This window comes from Salvelinus fontinalis, chromosome 10 (genome assembly GCF_029448725.1).
Source record: "Salvelinus fontinalis isolate EN_2023a chromosome 10, ASM2944872v1, whole genome shotgun sequence".
NCBI classification, from domain to species: domain Eukaryota; kingdom Metazoa; phylum Chordata; class Actinopteri; order Salmoniformes; family Salmonidae; genus Salvelinus; species Salvelinus fontinalis.
The window spans coordinates 19,760,624-19,773,283 of NC_074674.1; positions in this window are offsets into that span (position 1 = coordinate 19,760,624).

Genomic DNA, 12,660 nt, shown 5'->3' on the forward strand with positions numbered 1-12,660 from the left:
ATCGTCGTTAACAGTTGGAAAAAATGCAGCGGTGAAGTCCTGTCTGGCAATACTTTGAGAATTTAATTGAGGTGGTGAAATGCAAATTTAGCCAGGTTGGAATTGAGGTCCAGTAATGGCAGCACAGGTGCAATGATTAACCATCTGAAAGGGACCTACCGTCAGACCAAAACCGTTGCTGGCAACAGTGCAGCTAGCTGCATTGTGATTTCACGTGGAATTGTATGAATTTTTTGTACAATTTTAACGGAAAACCGAGCAAAGAAATGGCTACTACCAATCAAGTTAGAGTAGCTAGCTTGTCTAACTATCTTAACCAAGATATCACAGATGAAACAAAAAGAGGTTACCGTGGTAAAGCGACTGGAGTCATGTTTGTGCCTATGAGATTGAGACTGACTAGTAGTCAGTGTTGTGTTGTCTTCCCGAGCAGTTGAAACTCAAACACAGAAAAACAACCTAGCCTATGAACAAAACAATGTAAATGGCCAAGAAACACAAGGACAAAGTCTCACTTCAGCAGACTTCAATTAAATTAGCTGGCATGCCTGCTGGAATGGTTGGTAGACTTTAGAAAAGCAAGCAATAACTAAATGTACTGAATAAGACTCGCATTCTTTCAAACTTTTATCCAGATATTAGCGGAGATGCAGAGAAGCACATTTTGTTTCTTCAATAAAAGAACCACCAGTTAGAAGGACAGCTCAAGAGTTGTGCTTAGATACGCAGTATTTTTTACATAGAATTAAGCATATGTAACAGTTTAACTTTAGTCCGTCCCTTCGCCCCGACCCGGGCGCGAACCAGGTACCCTCTGCACACATCAACAACAGTCACCCACGAAGCATCGTTACCCATCGCTCCACAAAAGCCACGGCCCTTGCAGAGCAAGGGGTACCACTACTTCAAGGTCTTAAAGCGAGTGACGTCACTCAGTTTACGTACTGCAAATCCAATAACCCAGACCCAGCATCAATAAACCAGCAGTTTGTAAAGAAAAATAACCCAATTAAGTGACCCAACGCCTGCAACCCAGCAGTTGGGTCAACCGTGGGTCAACCCATCCACCCTCACATATCTTTTGGGGTGCATGACGCCACTGTGTACAGGAGACGACGATGGTCAGTCACCATCTCGGGTCCTGGGGAGCTTAGTTCCCACAGACAGACAGACAGTCAGTCAGTCAGTCATCTCTCTCTCAAGGTGACGGAGTGTTTCTCCTTATCTCTGACTGCGTGTCCTGTCCCACGTGTGTGTGTGTATGAGATATACCACTATCCCACATGTGTGTGGAGAGATAGACCGAGGGGAAGAGGGTTTCTATTACAACACAGGAAGTACCCCACTCCTCCATCCTCTTCTCCTCCTCCTCTGTCTGTCTCCTTCCCTTTCCTTCTTTGCAGCAGTATTTGAGTGATGGTGAACTATGCAGTAGGACAGGACGGCTGGTTTCAGATGAAAGACCTTGGATCTGATGGGAAAAGCCTCTCTGTGAATGTGAGAGAGGATGTGACAACGTGGTGTTTTGCCTCTCTTCGCTCTCTGGGTGTGTGGTTGAGGACGCAGATCAGAGGAGAAGCTAAATCAATAAATCATTCAAATAACTAAATATGTCACTAAATCTCTAAAATCCCCAAATCTGTCAGTGCAAGTTCTCTCTGTGTGTCTGAGGGCCAATGGTGTGAGCTGGTGAAACATCAAAGAGTGAGTTGAGCACTGAAGTTGACCTTGAACTCGGGCCACGACACAAGGCTAATAACATGGTAAGAGCATTGTAACAAGGAGTGACCTCTCTGTAATTACTTTCTCAGCACCACAATAATGCTGAAGTCATTACATCTGATAACAGTCTTAATAGCAGGACAACAGGACAGCTCAGTGTGTGCATGTGTGTGTGTGTGCGTGCATGCGTGGGGAGGGAGGGAGGGAGGGCGGGGTACAAGTCAAAAGTTTGGACACCTACTCATTCAAGGGATTTTCTTAATTTTTAGTATTTTCTAAATTGTTGAAGTCGGGGGGTTGTGTAGGACAGGTCATCTGATGCAGCACTCCATCACTCTCCTTCTTGGTCAAATAGTCTTTACACAGCCTGGAGTCACCAGAAAAGCACCATCACACCTCCTCCTCCATGCTTCACGGTGGGAACCAAACGTGGAGATCATCCGTTCACCTACAGTTGGAACCAAAAATCTCTAATTTTGACTCATCAGACCAAAGGACAGATTTACACTGGTCTAATGTCCATGACTCGTGTTTCTTGGCCCAAGCAAGTCTCTTCTTATTATTGGTGTCCTTTAGTAGTGATTTCTTTGCAGCAATTCGACCACAAAGGCCTGATTCACACAGTCTCCTCTGAACAGGTGATGTTGAGATGTTACTTGAACTCTGTGAAGCATTTTTTTGGGCTGCAATTTCTGAGGCTGGTAACTCTAATGAACATATCCTCTGCAGCAGAGGTAACTCTGGGTCTTCCTTTCCTGTTGCAGTCCTCATGAGAGCCAGTTTCATCATAGCGCTTCATGGTTTTTGCGACTGCACTTGAAGAAACTTTAAAAGTTATTGAACTGTTCCGGATTGACTGACCTTCATGTCTTAAAAGTAATGATGGACTGTCGTTTCTCTTTGCTTATCTGAGCTGTTCTTTCCATAATATGGACTTGGTGTTTTACCAAATAGGGCTATCTTCTGTATACCACCCCTACCTTGTCACAACAGAGCTGATTTTCTCAAACGCATTAAGAAGGAAAGAATTTCCACAAATTAACTTTTAACAAGGAACTCCTTAATTGAAATGCATTCCAGGTGACTACCTCATGAAGCTGGTTAAGAGAATGCCAAGCGTGTGCAAAGCTGTCATCAAGGCAAAGGGTGGCTACTTTGATGAATCTCAAATATAAAATATTTATTTAACACTTTTTTGGTTACTACATGATTCCATATGTACTATTTCATAATTTTGATGTCTTCACTACTTTCATACACTGTCGAAAATAGTAAAAAACCCTGAAATGAGTAGGTGTGTCCAAACCTTTGACTGATATATATATTTTTTACAATAAACAAAAACATACACAGACAAAAACAATCATCAGCCTAACATTTACATACATTATTTCAACAAACAGTTCTTATAGAATCCGTTACAGACTGTTATATTGTTCTTAACTATGAAGTTATACAGTTGAAGTTGGAAGTTTACATACACCTTAGCCAAATACATTTAACCTCAGTTTTTCACAATTCCTGACATTTAATCCTATTTTGCGGTTTGTTTTGGTTGCATTTTCGGATTATGTTGTTCCCAATAGAAATGAATGGTAATTCCCTGTTTTAGGTCAGTTAGGATCATCACTTTATTTATAAATGTGAAATGTCAGAATAATAGTAAAGAGAATGATTTATTTCAGCTTTTATTTCTTTCATCGCATTCCCAGTGGGTCAGAAGTTTACAAACACTCAATTAGTATTAGGTAGCATTGCCTTTAAATTGTTTAACTTGGGTCAAACGTTTCGGGTAGTCTTCCACAAGCTTCCCACAATAGGTTGGGTGAATTTTGGCCATTCCTCCTGGCAGAGCTGGTGTAACCGAGTCAGGTTTGTAGGCCTCCTTGCTCTCACATGCTTTATCAGTTCTGCCCACACATTTTCTATGGGATTCAGGTCAGTGCTTTGTGATGTCCAATCCAATACCTTGACTTTGTTGTCCTTAAGCCATTTGCCACAACTTTGTAAGTAAGCTTGGGGTCATTGTCCATTTGGAAGACCCATTTGTGACCCAGCTTTAACTTCCTGACTGATGTCTTGAGATGATACAGTGAATTATAAGTGAAATAATCTGTCTGTAAACAATTGTTGGAAAAATGACTTGTGTCATGCGCAAAGTAGATGTCCTAACCGACTTGCCAAAACTATAGTTTGTTAACAAGAAATTTGTGGGAAAGTATGTTTTATTTGTGTTTAACTTGTTGTTGTTGGCTCTCTTCAAACCTAAAATATCATGATAATCGCATACTCTGAAAAAGTTACATCTGAGTTCAACATTAAAATGTAAGAAAAAAGACACACAAAAAAAAATATCTTTACAAGCTAAAGAAGAAAACATTTGAAGTCTTATTCCTGCTTAAGTTCAGAACTGTTCTTTTCTTTGTTCGTTTAACCTTGTAAAGATTGTTTATGGGCTTTTCTAAGATAGTGATTTACTTTTCTTACATTTTTATTTTGAACCTTAAGAACCATTATGCTATTTCTTGCCGTCGTGGAGCCTGTGTACTTTCCATGTAATACGTTTCATTTTGTTGCCATTTACTTGTACAGAATCAAAGTTAACCCTGTCTGTTCCGTCAAGCATTGAAGAACCAGATAAAACATTTTAGCAGATATGGAAGAGTCATAGTATGAATACATAGTTATTGTATACATTGCGTATATAAAATGTGTAAAAAGGTAGCCTGAGCAATCATTTAACAGAGAACACACCAAAAAAACATAAAGCAAAGTACTTTGTACTTTGAGGCTCTGTTCCTGTTTAGGGCTTTTACGATCCAACTCCTCTCCTAATGTACCAACAGTCTGTGGATGATGTCACTATACTGTACATTGAACAACAACTGTCAGTTAAGTGCTGTGGTCAGTTTGTAATACCTTGTGAATTCAATTCAAGTATAGTGGCTAGTGGGGCTCTACTTGGGGAGAGTGGGTCCACCGAAAGTGAGATGTGTGGAGGCACCACACATATTTCAGGGAAGTGTCTGATGCTCTCCCAGCCACCCCGTCCAGATCCCTCGGATAGAGCCCATCTCCACTCTCACCAATAACCACCATTGAATCCTAGCTATAATGAAAACAAGGAATACTCTAAAATCTAATCTGTCCATCACTCTTATTAATTTTACAGTAGGTTTGCAAGTCAAAAATTGTTTTAATTACATTGTAGTATAGATGAATCCTTCCTTCCCTCTCTCCCAAGCTAACCTCATCTATCTCCACCTCCCCCTCCCAGTTTTCCCTCCCCCTTTACCCCACCCAAGCCAAGTTTGTCCCAACCTTCCATCCTTACCCACCCAAGCAAGCTTGTCCCAAACTCCCAACTCTTTTTTCCTTCCTTTCAGACACACTTACAACCATCCATCCATCAAATTACTAATCCATTCTCAATCATTCCCACACAACACATAGCCTATGCATCCAGGGGGCTTTTCATGTCCACCCCTACTTCAGACGGTCCGATTCTGAACTCTTTCTGGAGTTGTGGGAAATTAGGGAAGGAGGGAGGAAGGGGAGAGAGGTAGGGAGGGAGAGAAAGAGAGAGCGGGCATGAGTGCAGTGACTGTTTATGATCAACATGCCTTACAGAGGCAGTATTCTGCAGGAGTTGTGTTTCTGCCGTGTTTGTGTGTTTGGAGTGTTGCGAAGTGTCAACGTGGTGTGTGCTATGCACCCGTCTCCTCCCTCTGTGGGCATGCGAGAGCGTAAGTGTGTGTGTGTGTGGGCTTGTATTAATATATTCGTGGGTACCGGAAATCCCCAAAAGTCCCCACAAGGATAGTAAAACCAGGAAAATTCTCCCTTGTGAGGACTTTTCCCAGGTCCCCACGAGGACAAAGGCTGTTTTAGGTTTAGGATTAGAAATGAGGGAAAATAGGTTTTTGCATGGAAATCAAGGAGGTGTAGCAAAACATATGCTGTGTGTGCGTCTGTGTGCAAGTAAGTGAGAGAGAGAGAGAGAGAGAGAGAGAGAGAGATATAAATATATATATATTTTGTATATATATACATATATATTTGATTTGTATTTTTCGATATGTATACTTTGACAATGTAAGTAATAACGAACCTACCATGTCAATAAAGTCAATTGAATTGAATTGAATTGAGAGAGGTAGGGGGCAGGGTGGAGTAGAGAGCAGAGCAGACCCCCGGTCTCAGAAAGCAGTCTGTTTCCTCTAAAAGGTCTGATTCAGCTTGGTTAGAAAAAAACACAGACAGGAATTTTATTAGATAGCTCCGGTTGGCGGCAGAGCCTCTAGTTCTCTGGTTTAAAATTGCCACGGTGCACAAACTCTGCTTGAAAATCAAAATGTTGCAGACCTCTGGAAAACATCGGTCTCTGTACCATATCTGAGTCAGCGAATGGGCTTTAACCAAATTCTTGACCAAAAAATGTTGTTTAGAACGGCAATGTTATGGCATTGTGTTATAGACTGCAACAGTCAGGTACCCAAACTAACGGTCAACTACAGCACATACATTTGATTCATTCTGGTGCTTTGAGGCAGAAGTCCAATGCTCCCACCCCTCACTGGTGCCGGCTAAGCACTGTGTTGTATTAAAGAGGGTATATCTGCAGGAAAGTGGCAAATAAGGGACTATTAGAAAGGAGGTCATACAAACATTGCCTTTTTTTTGTTACGGGTAACGTACAGTGAATTCTGTCTGAAATAGGTATAGAAATATAATGAGGATACTATTTCAGTCCAACGTCGTCAGTAAAGAATCTCTCTTTTCATAGTCGTTTTTGGAGATGGAAAGAGCTCTCAGGGCCAGAGAAAGTGGCTAGCTGCTGTTGAATGGACTAGGTCATCAATCCATGTAAAGTGCATGGAGCCCCAGCTCTAATTAAAAGCAGTATTATTGTTAAGGTGTGGCTGCCACTCCACTTCATGTCTGAGACCCAGTGTTAGATTTAGACCTGTATAATGTTCTCATTACACAAAATCCCAGCACTTAACACACACAAAGACCCCCTGTCCTGCACAGACTGTGTATATGTGTGTGTGTGTGTGTGTGTGTGTGTGTGTGTGTGTGTGTGTGTGTGTGTGCGTGCGTGCGTGCGTGCGTGCGTGCGTGCGTGCGTGCGTAAGTGCGTAAGTGTGTGTGACTGGAACAGGCCTAGTGGACTGGGGAGTTAGAGAGCAATCAAGAATATGTTTCATTGATGTTCATAAGCGGACTGACTTTTTTTTTACATAATTAACCCCTTTAAATGAACATTTCTAGCTATCATCAGAAATAACAACACAAACTAGAATGATTTATTATTTACACTTTCAGGAATTCCAGTGGCTTGACCCATGCTAATCCTGGTCAACAAAATGAAATAGACAAATATCCTACCAGCCACTCTCCAAATGAAAAGCATAACACCAAAAGTAGTGACTTTTCTCTCAGTAATATTCCTGATGTTTGTGCAATCCCTCCAGAGCTCTCTGAGGCCAGAGACCAGCATGGAGGCTGGCTCTGTAGACCTCTCTCTCTCCTCAACATCAAACAGATCTTACGGACAGACTGGTATTCAACCCCAGGTCTCCTGCAATCTACTAAATTGTGTTAGCGTACACAATTCTTCAGGGCTTGGACGAGGTTACTCGCTCACTGAACCTCCAGGAGCCATCTAAAGATCTTGGAGATTTCTTGTGGTCTAGGAAGTAAATTAAGCCAATTCTAAAGATTATCCAAATAAACACACAATTATCTGTGTACGGTTCAGACAGTTGGTGAACTTTCAAAAACAAAGTCGGTGCCGTTAGTGAATGTCTTGACGAAGGTCGTTAAACTCTATAGGTAAGTAATGGTGTGAGTGGGAGCCCTTCTGTTGATGCCCTGAGCTATGGAGTTTATATTCCCGTCAGCATGAGCGAGACAGTGTGTGTGTATGTATGTGTGTGAGAGATAAGGTAGTAGTCAATTCAAAGGGCCCATGAACTTTAACAGAGACAGTTTCCCCCCGTCCACTAAAGTCCTCAGTTCCTCTCACATCCGGTTCTCACAGGACACTGCTCTGCTTATCTGACTAACAAGTCAGAGGTCAGGGGTCATATCTGATACCGCTTCACTGGACCAATGAGAGGGCATGTTGTTGTAGTGATAATCCAGCTAGGCTTTACAGGACCTCTGCGAGAAGCTATAAGGAACTCTTCTAGATGGTAGTAAATCCCATCTTTCAGACCGTCGTAAATCTGATCTGTCAAGACAAGAAAAGATTATCAAGACACAGAGGCACCGCATGAACAATATACAGTATCAATATTTTAGTGCAATCAACCACATCTAAATAATGTTTACAATGCTATATAAATGCATACATACACAGCCTTTGCAATGCTCTCTCTCCTTTCTGTCTCTCAGCTGTCTCTCTGTCTCTCAGCTGTCCCTCTCTCTCTCATTGCCTCTCCCTTGCTTTGGGAAAACAGATTACTGTAACAAGAATATTTGTGGCTTGATTCATTAACAGTCTGTTGTTGAGTGTGGTGTAACGACAGAATGTGAGAGCCATGCAGTCTTTTGGCAAGCCAAATGACAGAGAAAGTAAATAGAGAACATATCAACTGTCCACATCACCACCTCCATTATAAACTAATAACAATCACACTGATCTGGTTGTAATGAGCTGGATCTTAGTTGGAGGCGACTGTTGCATCACTTCTATTGCTCCTGTCTTGAGTTATTGTCCACTGTCTATCCTTGAGGAACACTCCAGTGTTTTGGACAGAGGTGTTTTGAGTCCATCTCTTGCCTCCTGTTGCTTTAACACATAGCTGGAGAGGAACAATGTTTGTGAATGAATGGATGGATTAGAGAGGAGGCCAAAGACGAAAGATGCATGTGAATGAGAGAAGACAGGCAGAGTTTGCGTGCTGCTTGACTGTGTGTGTGTGTGTGTGTGTGTGTGTGTGTGTGTGTGTGTGTGTGTGTGTGTGTGTGTGTGTGTGTGTGTGTGTGTGTGTTTGAGGATAGAAAACATTAGTCTCTAGTGAGTGTGTTGTGCTTTGCAACATTCCAAGCAATGTGTGGTTAGATTGAGCAGACAAATCATCCTTAGCCAATCAACACACAGAACTGTTCCTAATTAAACACACTGACTCACCGACTTAACACGAACAAACCAACAGAATGGTACTGTACAGTGGAGAGTCTCTGGAGGCTTGGTAAAGAGAAAGAGGGCAGAGAGATTGTTGTGTGTCAGTAACCCAACCGTTAAAACACACCTCGGCATCACCAGAGTCTCAGCCCTCCCCACCAAGAGACTAACGAGGGTTTGATTGACAAACTACAACAGAGGCTGTCTACCAGAGTAATGCACTTCAGTGATTGGCTAAAGTGAACTGGCAGGACCCCAGCACTCATATTGTATGTTGCTTCTGGCTTATATGCCTGAATGAGACAATGCAGTCCAACTCACACTCTCCCATGTAGTTGATTGACTCTGGATCCAAGCCAGGTGGGTGTGTCTCTAGAGATTTCAGCTCTCATAGTTGGTTGGTTGTTTAGCAACAAAACCGGCGTGTGCTCAACTATGGGGCAAAACAGACAGGGTTGGCTTAGATTGTTGACAACGCGTCAATTATATTTCATCTCCAATGGTTACCGAAATTATAAAGTTGCACAATGAGTATTTGTCTCTCAAACCCTTACAAAAAAAAATATTGCAGTAAAAGGGCAGTAACTGCAGTCGACTGTGGTATTCTGAACGCAGTACTTGCAAAATAACTGCGGTGTACTCAAATCAAATCAAATGTTATTTGTCACATGCGCCGAACAGGTGTGGACCTTACAGTGAAATGAGTACTTACAAGCCCTTAACCAACAATGCAGTTTTAAGAAAAATGTGTTAAGAAAGTATAAATAAGAAATAAGAAAAATGTAAAAAATAACAAATAATTAAGGAGCAACAATAAAATAAGAGCAGGCTATATACAGGTGGTACCGGTACAGAGTCAATGTGTGAGGGCACCGGTTAGTTGAGGTAATATGTACATGTAGGTAGAGGTAAAATGACTATGGATAATAAACAGAGAGCAGCAGCAGCGTAAAAATGCAGGGTGGGGTGGGGACAATGCAAATAGTCCGGGTAGCCATTTGATTAGCTGTTATGGCGTGGGGGTAGAAGCTGTTAAGATGCCTTTTGGATCTAGACTTGGTGCTCCGGTACTGCTTGCCATGTGGTAGCAGAGAGAGCAGTCTGACTAGGGTGGCTGGAGTCTTTGGCGATTTTTTTCTGACACCGCCTGGTATGGAGGTCCTGGATGGCAGGAAGCTTGGCCCCAGTGATGTAATGGGCCGCACACACTACCCTCTGTAGTGCCTTGCAGTCGGAGGCCGAGCAGTTGCCATACCAGGCCGTGATGCAACCTGTCAGGATGCTCTTGATGGTGCAGCTGTAGAACTTTTTGAGGATCTGAGGACCTATGCCAAATCTTTTCAGTCTCCTGAGGGGGAATAGGCGGTGCCCTCTTCACGACTGTTTTGGTGTGTTTGGACCATGATAGTTTGTTGGTTGTTATCCTGGCACCACACTGCCAGGTCTCTGATCTCCTTCCTATAGGCTGTCTCATCGCTGTCGGTGATCAGGCCTACAACTGTAGTGTCGCCGGCAAACTTAATGATGGTGTTGGAGTCGTGCCTGGCCGTGCAGTCATGAGTGAACAGGGAATACAGGAGGTGACTGAGCACGCACCTCTGAGGGTCCCTTGTGTTGAGGATCAGTGTGGCAGATGTGTTGTTACCTACCCTAACCACCTGGGGGTGGAACATCAGGAAGTCCAGGATCCAATTGCAGAGGGAGGTGTTTAGTCCCAGGGTCCTTAGCTTAGTGATAAGCTTTGAGGTCACTATGGTGTTAAACTCTGAGCTGTAGTCAATGAATAGCATTCTCACGTAGGTGTTCCTTTTGTCCAGGTGGGAATGGGCAGTGTGGAGTGCAATAGAGTTTGCATCATCTGTGGATCTGTTGGGGTGGTATGCAAATTGGTGTGGGTCTAGGGTTTCTGGGATAATGGTGTTGATGTGAGCCATGACCAGCCTTTCAAAGCACTTCATGGCTACAGACGTGAGTGTCATGGGTCGGTAGTCATTGAGGCAGGTTACCTTGGTGTTCTTGGGCACAGGGACTATGGTGGTCTGCTTGAAACATGTTGGTATTACAGACTCGGTCAGGGACAGGTTGAAAATATCAGTGAAGACACTTGCCAGTTGGTCCGCGCATGCTCAGATTACACATCCTAGTAATCCATCTGGCCCTGCGGCCTTGTGAATGTTGACCTGTTTAAACGTCTTACTCACACAGTCATCCGGAACAGCTGATGCTCTCATGCATGCTTCAGTGTTGCTTGCCTCAAAGTGAGTATAGCAGTTATTTAGCTCGTATGGTAGGCTCGTGTCACGGGGCAGCTTGCGGCTGTGCTTCCCTCTGTAGTCCATAATAGTTTGCATACCCTGCCACATCCGACACGCGTCGGAGCCGGTGTAGTACGATTCAATCTTAGTCCTGTATTGATGCTTTGCCTGTTTGATGGTTCGTCAGAGGGCATAGCGGTATTTCTTATAATCGTCCGGGTTAGAGTCCCGCTCCTTGAAAGCGGCAGGTCTACCCTTTAGCTCAGTACGGATGTTGCCTGTAATCCATGGCTTCTGGTTGGGGTATGTACGTACGGTTACTGTGTGGACAACGTCATTGATGCATTTATTGATGAAGCCAGTGACTGATATGGTGTACTCCACAATGCCATCGGAAGAATCCCGGAACATATTCCAGTCTGTGCTAGCAAAACAGTCCTGTAGCTTAGCATCTGCGTCATTATTGAGCGAGTCACTGGTACTTCCTGCTTTAGTTTTTGCTTGTAAGCAGGAATCAGGAGGATAGAGTTATAGTCACATTTGTCAAATGGAGGGCGAGGGAGAGCTTTGTATGCGTCTCTGAGCGTGGAGTAAAGGTGGTCTTGTCTTTTCTTTCCTCTGGCTGCACATTTAACATGCTGTTAGAAATGAGGTAAACAGATTTAAGTTTGCCTGCATTAAAGTCCCCGGCCACTAAGAGCGCCAGCTCTGGACTGCAGTTAGAGTTAGAGTTATTGGTTAGCTAGCTAGCTAGCAAATATTTGCCATATCAGCATAGACGTGACATCGGTCAATCACCTCAAAACAAGACATGGTATCCAGAACAACATCAAACGAGCCACTTACGATGCAACACATTACAGTTTCTTGTCATTGTTGCTAACTGTCCAACCATCCAGAACCATTGGAAGCACATGCATCATTTTTGTGACGTTGTCAGCTAAACCATCTACAGTGTATTCGGAAAGTATTCAGACCCCTTCACATTTTACCACATCAATCTACACACAATACCCCATAATGACAAAGCAAAAACAGGTTTTTAGAAATGTTGGCAAATATATTTTTAAAAAAGAACAGAAATATCACATTTACATAAGTATTCAGACCCTTTACTCAGTACTTTGTTGAGGCACCTTTGGCAACGATTACAGCCTTGAGTCTTCTTGGGTATGACGCTACAAGCTTGGCACCCCTGTATTTGGGGAGTTTCTCCCATTCTTCTCTGCAGATCCTCTCAAGCTCTGTCAGGTTGGATGGGGAGCTTCGCTGCACAGCTATTTTCAGGTCTCTCCAGAGATGTTCGGTCGGGTTCAAGTCCGGGCTCTGGCTGGGCCACTCAAGGACATTCAGACACCTGTCCCGAAGCCACTCCTGCGTTGTCTTGGCTGTGTGCTTAGGGTCGTTGTCCTGTTGGAAGGTGAACCTTTGCCCGAATCTGAGGTCATGAGCGATCTGTAGCCGGTTTTCATCAAGGATCTCGCTGTACTTCATCTTTCCCTCGATCCTGACTAGTCTCCCAGTCCCTGCCGCTGAAAAACATCGCCA